The sequence below is a fragment of the Mixophyes fleayi genome, chromosome 5 (genome assembly GCF_038048845.1).
Source record: "Mixophyes fleayi isolate aMixFle1 chromosome 5, aMixFle1.hap1, whole genome shotgun sequence".
Lineage (NCBI taxonomy): Eukaryota > Metazoa > Chordata > Amphibia > Anura > Limnodynastidae > Mixophyes > Mixophyes fleayi.
In genome coordinates, this window is record NC_134406.1 from 114,352,185 (window position 1) to 114,364,604 (window position 12,420).

Below are 12,420 nucleotides of genomic sequence, written 5' to 3' on the forward strand. Positions count from 1 at the left end.
AAGGACATGTTGGCTACTCACATGAATAGACTTAATAGGCCTTATTTGAGGACTCCCTTCCGAAGCTACGCAACAGACTTCCTCAAAAAATGCTTATTGCATTAGACATATACCTCAGAAATGCATTTCCTATATAAAGTGCCACACGATACAACAAAACTAGTACATCTGCAATTATATAAATAAGTACCCTGCGCTATTTTTTTTAAATACATTTATACAATAAGTTATTTACAAGTGATCCAGCCACAGTTTTTTTTTTGAGTCCTCAATATCACTGACTTGTTGTTCAAGATCAGACATACATTTATCATTAGCATCTAAACGAGTACTATCGAGGCCATAAATATTTGCATAGAAGTAACAGATGCCTGCATTTCTCCAAGCTTTTGCTCAAGCAGGGGCATAATAATTACAGACATCTCTTTGTCCACAGAAGTAGCTGAGGGAGCCACCAACATGACTGGGTTAAATTCAGAATCGGAGTGGCGGAGGCGGAGTGCTCTTCTGAGTTTGAGAACCTGATTTTGTGTGTTTAGGTTTACCCATTCTGGTAGTAGCAACCCTATCTAAACATCGTTTCATCACAGCTAAATTTGGACAACTGGATAGATGGTTAAATCTCACTTAAATCGCACATAATTAGTATTTCATTAGCTATTATGACATATTACATAAAAAACTGCACTTTCATAGGCCTCAAGTAAATACTGTTAATTCAGCAATAATATCATAAGCTCTTATAAAATACATTTGTGTTATCAATAGAAAACAGTAACCAAGTTGAGGTAAATTTTAAATTCCCAGCAGTCTTAAAGTCACCTAGGATGAATAAGCAAAATGCAGTAGAAATAAATATAATAGTCTTCAAAAAAAAAAAAAACCTTACACATGTAATTACACAGAAAACAATAATTTGGTTTGGAGATGGCTGAAACCAAATTTCCATATATATATATATTTCCATATGTATATATATATATATATATATATATATATATATATATATATATATATATATCCCAGGGGTTGGCAACCTTTTTCTATCGGAGTGCCGGCTAAATAACAGTCAAGCCCAGGTGTGCCAGGTGTGTGTGTATATATATATATATATATATATATATATATATATATATATATATATATATATATATATATATATATATATATATATATATATATATATATATATATATATATATATATATACACACATATACACACACACATACATACATACATACATACAGAACTGCCTAGAGAAATTCATGGCCCCAGTGCAGCAACTCCATGGGTCCTCCTTTATAGCTAAGCATGGTTAAAAAAATGTTGTGCCGCGGCGGCACAACATTTTTTTACCGTGCAGGTGGTTGTACAATTGGGGGTGTGGCAGTACATCATTGGGGGGAGGTCTAGCAGGTGAAAAGCACCAGGCCACCCTCTTACAGAAAAATGCATTACTCACACATGCACCCTTGCTCAGCAGCTTTGCTCACCTATGTCTCCTCTGCCCACATGCTTTAATCACACTTGCCCCCCCCCCTGCCCAGCACCTTTAGTGACACATGCCCCTCTCCATCACCTTTCGTCACAAATGCCCCCTCTCCATCAAACCTTTTTCTTACCTTATTCTGCACAGCATGGGAAAATATCCAGCAGCCCGCCGAGTACCATGTGACCACTGCAGTCACATGACCTGGCGCCTGAAGGTACCTGAGCTGAAGGGGATTTAGTCATTACCGATCCCCCTGCACTCGATAACAATTTTTTTAAAAAAGTACTTTTAAAATATATATATATTTTTTTTCAAAATTAGTTCTCCAGAGGGGACTCAGGCCACCAAGCAGGCCCAGGCAATTTGTAGCCGCCCCCTCCCCTCTCGGCGGCTTTATATATATAATTATTTCTCATTTTATGAGGCTAATATCATATCAACAGTAAGGGACCAGCAAAAAAAAATGTTATGTCGCACAGTAGTGCCCCAGTTCACATCATACCTCATAATTGTGCCCCCAATTAATCTTATGCCACATAGTTGTGCCCCCAATTCATACTTTTCCACAGTTGCCCACAGAAACACATAGTATGCCACAGTTGCCCCCAGAAACACATAATATGCCACAGTTGCCCACAGAAACACATAATATGGCACAGTTGCCTCCAGAAACACATAGTATGCCACAGTTGCCCCCAGAAATATATAGCATTTCACAGTTGCCCCCATAAATACATAATATGCCACAGTTGCCCCCAGAAACACAAAATATGCCACAGTTGCCCCCAGAAACACATAATATGCCACAGTTGCCCCCAGAAACACATAATATGCCACAGTTGCCCACAGAAACAGATAGTATGCCACAGTTGCCCACAAAAACATATAATATGCCACAGTTGCCCCCAGAAACACATAGTATGCCACAGTTGCCCACAAAAACATATAATATGCCACAGTTGCCCACAGAAACACATACTATGCCACAGTTGCCCACAAAAACACATAATATGCCACAGTTGCCCACAGAAACAGATAGTATGCCACAGTTGCCCACAGAAACACATAGTATGCCAGTTGCCCCAGAAACACATAGTATGCCACAGTTGCCCACAAAAACACATAATATGCCACAGTTGCCCCCAGAAACACATAGTATGCCACAGTTGCCCACAAAAACATATAATATGCCACAGTTGCCCACAGAAACACATACTATGCCACAGTTGCCCACAAAAACACATAATATGCCACAGTTGCCCACAGAAACAGATAGTATGCCACAGTTGCCCACAGAAACACATAGTATGCCACAGTTGCCCCAGAAACACATAGTATGCCACAGTTGCCCACAAAAACGCATAATATGCCACAGTTGCCCCCAATACATTTTATGCCACAGTTGCCCCCAATACATTTTATGCCACAGTAATGTCCCCATTATCTTTTATGCCACAGTAATGCCCCCAATGACTCTTAAGGCCTCAGAATTGCCTAAAAAAAATGAATAAAAAATTATCTCATTTTATACTTACCTGTTCCAGGCGTGAAACGGTCCGCAGGAACTGGAGGAACTGTGCAGCCGACACTGAACTGCTGCGCAAGCGCAGCAGTTCAGCTCTTCTCCGGCTGTCATTTTTAAAATGACAGCCGGAGAAGTGCTGCACTGTTGCGCTTGCGCAGCAGTTCAGTGTCGGGGAAGGAATGACAGCCGGAGAAGAGCTGAACTGCTGCGCTTGCGCAGCAGTTCAGCTCTTCTCCGGCTGTCATTTAGAACAGTCGGGCGGCTGGCGTGCCAGGACTCAGGGGGCGGCGTGCCGGGGGTTGCCGACCCCTGATATATCCTGTATTGAGCACCTATGCTGATTAGACAAATAAATCTAATGTTTCTAAATTGAAGACCGTAAGATATAGATGCTAACTTTCTACTAAAGTTTTTCAAGAAAGACAGCCAGCAAACAGTTAATGATATTGTCACTAATTCCGCAACACTGTACAGAGGGGAGAGGAAGAGAGGGAGAGAGGGGAAAGAGGGGGAGAGGGAGATCAATTTGATAGCAGCCAGTCAATCTACTAGTATGTTTTTGGAGTGTGGGGGGAAAATGGAGCACTTGGAGGAAACCCATGCAAACACGGGAAGAACATACAAACTCCACACAGATAAGGCCATGATCAAAAATTGAGCTCATGACCCCAGTGCTGTGGAGGCAAAAGTGCTAGCTACTAAACCACCTTCAACCAAATTACCACTCCAGCATCATCCATGTCAAATTGTTAGCTCGAAAATAAACAGATGTTTTTAGCTTTTACCCTCTCTGTGACAACGAGAACCTCAGAACCAGCCCAAAGTCAGACAGCATCTGAACTTGACTGCCGCAAATCTCCGGGATCCCACGCAGGATTGAGCTGGGCAGGCAGCTGGTAGCTAATAGCTGATATCTAATAGCAAGAATCCACAGTTGTGCAGTGACAGTAGCAGAATATGCTCTGCCCAATCTGTTAAGCATAACAGCAGTCTGCATCTCGGCTCAATGCAGATCACTCTAAGCTCTAACCCCGATGCTCCACTTCCTAGAGCCATGGACACAAGCATGCAGCACCACGATAGGCAACCGCCCTCCAGGAGATCACTTCCCTTAAAAGGCTCAACAGATTATTGTTGGTTTAGTAAGAGAGGAGCCACAGGATACAGTATGGAGGGCGGAGGGTGAGGTTATAGCCGAAAGATGATAATATATGATACTATTAGCAGCTACTTCACCGTCTCAAAGTCTGGGCTCCACTCCAAATGACAGGCAGCAGATTCGCCCAACAATTTAGGCTTCGGTGTGAATTTAAGACAAAGAGCCATAACATGACTGAAACTTGCCTGCCTCTATCTCCGAACACCCAATTCAGGAATTATCCAAAGGGGTGTCCTTCCATTCTTCCATCCCCAATAAGGGAGAAAAGAAGAGGGAAAACAGGGCTCCTAAAAATTTCACCCACTCTCTACAGAACGCTTACTGGAAGCCCTGGCATGTGACCTGATCTTGATAATTACAGTGACAGCAGAGTGTAGGGATGGTAGCCTTTGTAAGGGGGGGTGATTCATGCAAGCCCTCTACCCATAGAGGATATGTGGGGAGCAGCCTTACCCTCTAGTGCATTAGACTTGCCCCTATTAGTAAGGAAGTAGCCCAGTAAAAGATGTTTGTTCCCTCTATCTGGCCAATCTCTGTATATGATTTCTTACCCAAGGCCCAGCCAAACATTTGTGCAGGTGCAGACAGAGTTTACGTCCTCCCCTGGATGCAAGCTGTATGGTTTCAGGCCCTAGTAAGGTGGGCCCAATTTTGATGAGGCCATTTCTCACAGAATTCCCTTTAAGAATCAGGGAGTATAATAACTGTGGACAAAGTCACCCTGATAAACCACCTCACCCTGATAAACCACCAAAGAGAAAGAAGAACTGTGGGTAAAGTTGCAAAGATGTTTTGGAGCCATTAATTCCTCAGTGGTCAACACCATTCAATTGTTTCATTAGAAGAGCAGGAGACATGTATTGAGGGTTGGATTTAAGGTTGGATTACAACCAAATGGTTGGTTGGTCTATTCAGCAATAATGCTATCTAGTAGTATTCCAAACCAGAATTTAGGAAATTGTTTTCTGCTCTCAGATGCAGCCTTGATATCATGATTTTTTTTGTCTTTCAGGGAAATAGGTTAAATGGTTTTGGTTTCTCTTTCATACTTAGGGCATGATTTCCAATAAACCACGGTCAAGGTAGGCATTTTTTCAACATTTAATAGCCCTAAAAATATTCAATATTATTTTGCTCTACTTTCTGTCTGTCACTTGTTTCAATAATTTTAATCACTTCTGTTTTTGAGACCCATATATAAAGTAGTAAAAATAATATATACATACATTTGAAATATTAAGGCATAACTTGTTGGTGTTGCAAAATATCAATAAAGCTGATCAGGCGTGGATGTTGCAGGCTCTGCAGGTTTCCAAGATCTCGGGTAACTTGATCTCTTTTCTGCAGCCTCTTGTTTACAAACTTGATTGCTACACCTCTTTTTGTTACTTTTTGCTCACGCTTTCACAATCGAAAATCTACCTCTGAAAAAACAGCAAAAATAAGTGTATGTGTTAATCGAATAACAAGTCAATGTATGCTATAAAATATAAGTAGAACAGTATATTATCTAGATTGCTTTGCGTCATATTCCTTTCTTGTTTCCTTAATAGTTTAATATATCTAAAACATTACAATGTAGAATTATAAGATATAAAGAATATAAGTGTGCAAAGTATTTAAAGCTGCATTATCACGTAAAAACTCTAAATTTTTCTCCCATGCTCCTGTGGAGATGTGCCCCGCAGCGCCCATGAAGAGGGCGAAGATGGATCCCGCTGCTGTGCTCGTGAAGAGGATGAAGAAAATAAAATCAACTTACCGTTCCTGCGAGCCAGCGCTTTTCTTCCACAGGTCCGGCCAGCAGTGGGCAGGTGAGCCAATCAGGGCCGCCTCCCCCTGCTGGCCAATCGGCGGCCAGATGAGTGAGTCAATCCTGGCTCACCACCGTCCGTTTAAATTATTGGCGCCGTGGCGAGCCAATGAGCACTCGGCAGTTATTTAAGCCGTGGGGCGGCACCATCTTGAAAGAAGTTCGCCGGCGGAGAGAAGAGAGGACATCGTGGGACGTCCGGAGTGAAGACGACAGAAGACGCCGGCGGAAGTGGCAGGAGCTACCCTGCCACTGAAGAACAGCGTTGGAGATGTCGGCAGGGGAGCCTTTGTAAGGGCTAGGAGCTCCCCCGCCCAGAAGAAAGCAGGAAGACAGCGCCGGAGATGCTGGCGGGGAGCCCTTGTAAGGGCTGAGAGCGCCCTTGCCCCAGAGAACCGAAGGCAGACCCTCGTCGAACGGAGAAAAGAGGAACCGGCTGTGGAGGTCTGGAAGACCCGAGAAGACTTCTGGAACAAGCAGAGTATCCTGCGCGGAGCTGGTAAGTATACTCCACAGTAGGTCGGGCACAAGGTCCAGGGGCACTGTCGGGCACTAGGCCCGTGGCACAGATAGCTAGCACAAGGCCCTGGCACAGATAGGCAGAGGTAGGGACATATTAAGGGCATAAGGCCCTATTTAGTTGGGCTGAGAGCCCATAGTCAGACAGGGCACAAGGCCCTAGTAAGCTGGGCGCAGAGCCCAAGGCAGGTATGCATAAGGAGCCCATAGTCAGGGCACAAAGCCCTGTAGGTAGTTTGGTATAAGGCCCATAGTCAGGGCACCAAGGCCCTGTAGGCAGCGGGCGTGAGAGCTCTGGTCTAGAATGCGGTGCAGTCCCAGAGTTGTGTTGTGTGAATCTAGGTGATAATCCTAGGCAACAGTCAAGCAGAAGGCTCCTGTTATTGCTCTACTTAACCGTCTGGTTAGATAGCAGAGGTGTGTATATGTGGTCAGCCTTCCAGATACAGCAGAAAAGTCTTATTCTGCCTGTGTGGTGAATACTGTATTGTGCATTGTATTTGGTTGTGATGTGTATATTTATTTACAGGTGCAAGATGTCAGGCCCCCATTAAAGGTAGGCTCTTGTTTCCTTACTGTTTTCCTGTTATAATCTGTGTCTGTGGGGTCAAGGGGTAATTAGGAGCACACACACAGTTAGGAAAGGACACACGGTAGTCTTCCTGTTCCGTAGGTCCCTGGGGTTACGCTGGTTTCCTGAGGCAGTTATTGGGACCCTCACTGGCAGTGTAGCACAGCCCATTTGACTTCTAGGGGTGTGTCCCGTGTCCAGTCTGAGTTCCAGCAGGGTCCCTGGTGGTTCTAGATTGGGTGGTGTTCCACTTGGGTGAATGCGACCGTTTCAAGTTCTGGTTGTGGCCGCTGGCGGTTCCGTGCGGAAGCTGCCACTAGGGTGGTGCGCTGCTCCAGTGAGCCTCAGTCATGCAGGCAGAGACTGGGCCTTGGGATTCCGTGAGTTACCGAATAGTGAGAAGATAGTCTTCACGGTATGACCTGGGTGAGGGTTTTAAGAACTGCCCTCTAGAGTAGAACGTGATCACCGGCTGGTGTTACCCATAGGTAGAGTGAGGAGGCTTAACACGCAGTTGTTAGCGAAGTTGCGTCCCTGACCATTAATTAGTTGTTTGTTTTAGGGTCGGGCCGCCTGTTAGCTAGTGTTAGTTGTGTGGGTTGTACATACTAGCCTCACTTGTAGAGTAGAGGGAGGCTGTATTGTTGCTGTCTCCCACAGGTGACGGAGAGGAGCAGGGGAGCAGGGACCGGAAGTTGGAGTGCCCGGGTGAGTATAACGCTCTATTCCTACTTCTGATTACGCCCTCACCGAAGGGTGAGTAGAGTATTTGGGACGGGACTGTTCCTGGCCCCAAATAATAGTCCCGTGCCCTTGGCAAGAACAAATCAAGGTGGCGGCAAGCGAGATTTGATGTAAAGAATGTATAATCTATTAATAAAAGCTTTCTTAACAGCAACCACGCTGTCACAAGCTGGGCCCATGGTCGGTTGCCGACATACTTAATTGCTCCAAGCAGGGCTCCCTGCCGGCGCTAGTGCTGTGCTTCCTCCGATAATAGCCACAATCTTGGATTTGGGTCTGCGTATAATCATTTTATTAATTCCATCCTTCGCTGTAATAGGCTGCCTTCCTGCAAACAGGATATCTAAGGCACCTGACCCTGAAGTCAGGTGCCTGTTCTGTGTGTCAATCTCTGGCATAGGATTAAGACGTAGCTCCCTGTTCTCTTGCTGTAGTTCCTGTTGATTCCTCAGTTGCTGTTCAGTGCTACTTATCCTCAGACATCACTTTCTCGTGTTCAGCTTGCTGTTCCAGTGATTCCTCAGTTGCTGTTCAGTGCTACCCATCCACAACTATCCTCTTTTCAACTCCAGTTCGTTGCTCTACGGCATCTCCATCCAGTCCTATATTCTTCACACAGGTATCTTTTAACACTCTCCCAGAGTACCATGACCTGTGAGGCAATGGCTTCAAAGCCCATACCTCCTTGCAGGGGGTTCTTGGTGATGACAACCTATCTGTGACAGGATGGACTGCCTATGCCACCCTGTCTGTTGTTGCTGGGAACCGAGCTGGGCTTACTTTGCCACCGTTCCCTTTCGTTATCCCAAATGCACCCTGGACTTCTTTACCAGCATCCAAAAACCGGGTTTCTTCTGGGTAACTGACGCTGCTAGTGTACCCCGTTGCTGGTGTACCTGGGCTTGTACCCCTGACCTCTTTCTATGGAACAGGATAGCTGTGGATGGATCCCTCCTGGCCTATCACACTGGCCAGAGCTGCTGGGTAGTGAACAGAGCAGTGGTACCGGCAAGCTGGGTCCAAACCTTAGAAACAGCCGGGAAAGGATTGTAGTTGGGTCTAATCTATAGGTCACAGGGATAGAGAAGTTTCCAACCAGGGGGTAAATGTATCAAGCGGAGAGTTTTCCGGCGGGTTTGAAAAGCCAATCAGATTCTAGCTATCATTTATTTAGTACATTATACAAAATGATAGCTAGAATCTGATTGGTTGCTATAGGCAACATCTCCACTTTTCAAACCCGCCGGAAAACTCTCAGCATGATACATTTACACCCAGATGTTTGAAGCAAGTGATGTTTATTTGCCCATTCTGGTTGAAGGTATCAGGGAGCAGGTTAGAAGAAATAAGAAGAACAATTTTCAATACAAAACAGTGCTTTTTATACAGTTTTTGGGCACAGCCTCACAGGGTAAGCCAGCCCCCTGAGGTCTGAGCTATTTTTAGAATCAGAATGCAATGTGTTTACCCAAACATGGATTTACATGCAATGCAAAGCTAACAATATTTACACTTACAATATAAAGATATGTCCTTTACCAACATACACACAATATCAAAAATAAGTACATTTGCAATTACATAAATATGCGCCCTGTGCTATTTCCTTTAAATAAATGTATACTATAAATTATTTATAAGTGATCCAGTAACACTCCACCCCCCCCCCCTTGTCCATGCGGGCAACCACTGTCTCATATCCAAACGATTTGGCTCCTGGTCCTGCAGTCCCCTAGGGTGACCTGGGGGGGTCTGGCTATTCCTGCCGAGACAGTCCATCTGCATTGCTGTGAGTCTTTCCTCGCTTGTGAATTATGTCAAAGTTATAAATTTGAAGAGCAAAGCTCCAGCGCAACAATCTACCATCTTCCCCTGAGGTGTGTTGTAGGCACTTTAAAGGATTATGATCAGTTACCACAGTAAAATGTCGTCCATACATATAAGGTTGAAGTTTTTTCACTGCCCAAACAATGGCCAAACATTGCTTCTCAATTGTGGTATACCCCACTTCCCGGTATAGCAGTTTTCTGCTCAAATAGGCCACAGGGTGCTCCTGCCCATCTGGCCCCACCTGGCTAAGTACTGCTCCCAGTCCATACTGTGACGCGTCAGTTTGCAAAATAAAGTCCTTGTCATAATTGGGCACCAACAGTACTGGAGCACGAACCAGGGTTTCCTTTAACGACTAAAATGCCAGGTCAAAGGCGGGTGTCCAGTCAACTACTTTGGGGAGTTTCTTCTTAGCGAGATCTGTCAGGGGCTTTGCTACACTGCTAAAGTCTGGGACGAAACATCTGTAGTACCCTGAGGTCCCTAAGAAGGCCAGTACTTGTCTTTGGGTTGTGGGCCAGGGCCAGTCTCGGATTGCCTCTACCTGAGCTGAACCCAGAAGTGAGAGTGCAGGATTCTCCTCTCCAACTCCCTCCTAGAGAAGTTCCTGACTTCCCCCGCCTCCAGGCCCCAACGCCTTGTCACTTTCAAACCATAGGTCGGGAGATACCCATGATGGACCCGGAAAGGTCCTCACCCTGCCAACTTCCATCCAAACATTAGGAAAGGGATGCACACAGACGCTAAAGCCACCTACCCATTGAGGAGGAGTCTCAAGAAAGAGACTACTAAGGTGCAACTTTAAAAAAGTTGTTAGAAAGAATAGCACTGGGTTAACCATACCCAGGCCACCATCCCTCCTCAATCTGTAGTTCACAGTTCACTTGGTCAGGTTCAGCCTATTCCCCCAAAGTAAAATGAAGAAAACTGCATAAACCCTAGACCATAAAGACTGTGGCAAAAGGCACACATAGCTAATGTACAGAAACTCCAGAATCAGGTAGGTCTTCACAAGGTCTACTCTTTCCCTCAGAGAAAGCTTCCACTTCCTCCAGCTCTCCACTTTCCGAGAAGCTTCCTCCAGTCTCATCTCCCAGTTTTGCTTAGCATAATCACCAGAACCGAATTGGATTCCTAAAATTTTGATCTTGATACTGGCCCAGGGAAGGCTGTCCGGAAGGTCAAATTGATAACCTTCCTCCCCCCCCATCCAGAAAACTTCACTCTTTCCCTGGTTTACTTTCGAGCCACTGGCCTCTGAGTACCTGCAGACCAGAGTCGCCTACTTGATTGCTTCCGCAGGACTCGATAAGATGACAGTGACATCGTCCGCGTAGGCCACCACCTTCAAAGGACACTACGGGCCCAACGGCACCCCTCCTATCGAGCTGCCTTCATCCTTCGAATGAAAGGATCTATTGCAAAAACATACAAGAGGGGGCAACCCTGCCTTACTCCAGAGTTGACCACAAAGGATGGACCTATGCAATTATTCACAAGAGGTAAGCTCTCGACCTAATTGTAAATAGTACAAAGCCAATTCACCACACACACTGGAAGACCATACCTCAGAAGTAGAGCCCACAGGTACTCGTGATCCACCCTGTCAAAGGCCTTCGACTGCTCCAGAGCTAAAAGATACTTTCCCCACTTCTCAGCCCGAAACCGCTCAATGGTCTCCCGGACACCCAGGACAGCACTGAAGGTACTTCGGCCTTTCACAGTGCAATGCTGTGAGGGGAAAAGCATTTGACCTGAGATCTGCATCAGTCTATTAAAAAGCACCTTTGCCAAAATCTTTCTGTCGGTATTGAGAAGCGCTATGGGGCTCCAGTTCTCAATACACGATTGATCCTTCCCTTTGGACAGCAAAATAAGTGCTGAAACCCTCATGGAGGGAGGCAATAAGCCTCTCTCCAGGCTTTCATTTAAAACCTCCGAGGCATGGAGACAGAATGTCCACAAAGATATTAAAGAATTTGGAGGTTAAGCCATCTGGGCCTGGAGATTTCTTTTTAGACAACTCGTCTATGGCCATTCTGACTTCATCCACTGTTATCTCGCTGTCCAAAGACTCAAGCAAAATGTTGAGATCCTCAAGACCAGGGGGGTAAATGTATCAAGCTGCGAGTTTGCAACTCCACCGATTTTCTCAGGAGAGTTGAAACTAGCCGATGTATGAAGCTGAGTTTTCATACAAAATCGCCAGAGTTCTGCTTCTGTCAAAATTGCTACTTGCAAAATCGCCAGAGATCAAAATCACCACTGTTTGCCACTGCAGCTATACAAGTCTACAATGTATGAAGCTGCGAGTTAGCAAACTCAGGAGAGTTTGCTTCTAAACACGCCAGATACAACACGCAAACAGCGTAAGAGCATTGCGAAACGGACCTCCTACTAGGTAGGAGGTGTTTGCGGCGGCTCCTGGCTTTTTATTTTTTTTTACTTCAATCAAGACTAAAGAATCAGGAAATTACAAATATGTGCCCCTTCTGGGTGAAGTGTTCCAGTTGGCACAGATTAGTTTATGGAGGTACAAATGGCTGGGACTGAGGCAAGCCGGCAAGATGGATGTACAAATAATAAGGGACATTGGATCAAGAAAGAAGACATCATCGGTAAGTATTTGTTTTTTTTTATTTTTAATAAATAGTTGTGGTTTAAAAGAGGGTGGTTAGTGTCTTTATTGTGGGTTTTATTATTTTTAATAAATATGTGTGGTTTGTATGAGGGTGTTGTTGTTTTGTTAACTTTTTTCTTTGTG

At 44.9% G+C, this 12,420-nt stretch overlaps 1 protein-coding gene across 6 annotated transcripts in view; it reads right to left on the reverse strand.

The window, feature by feature from the left end:
- The window catches only part of TRIO (trio Rho guanine nucleotide exchange factor), a 535,982-nt gene that overhangs the window by 37,079 nt on the left and 486,483 nt on the right, over positions 1-12,420 (reverse strand). For 3 of the 6 annotated variants that reach the window (XR_012692805.1, XR_012692806.1, XR_012692804.1), the window contains one exon: positions 5,406-5,603. The exons of the other annotated variants lie outside the window; for them this stretch is intronic. The gene's annotated coding sequence lies outside the window, so the exon portion shown is untranslated. The remainder of the gene's footprint in view (positions 1-5,405; positions 5,604-12,420) is intronic. 6 annotated transcript variants of the gene reach the window in all.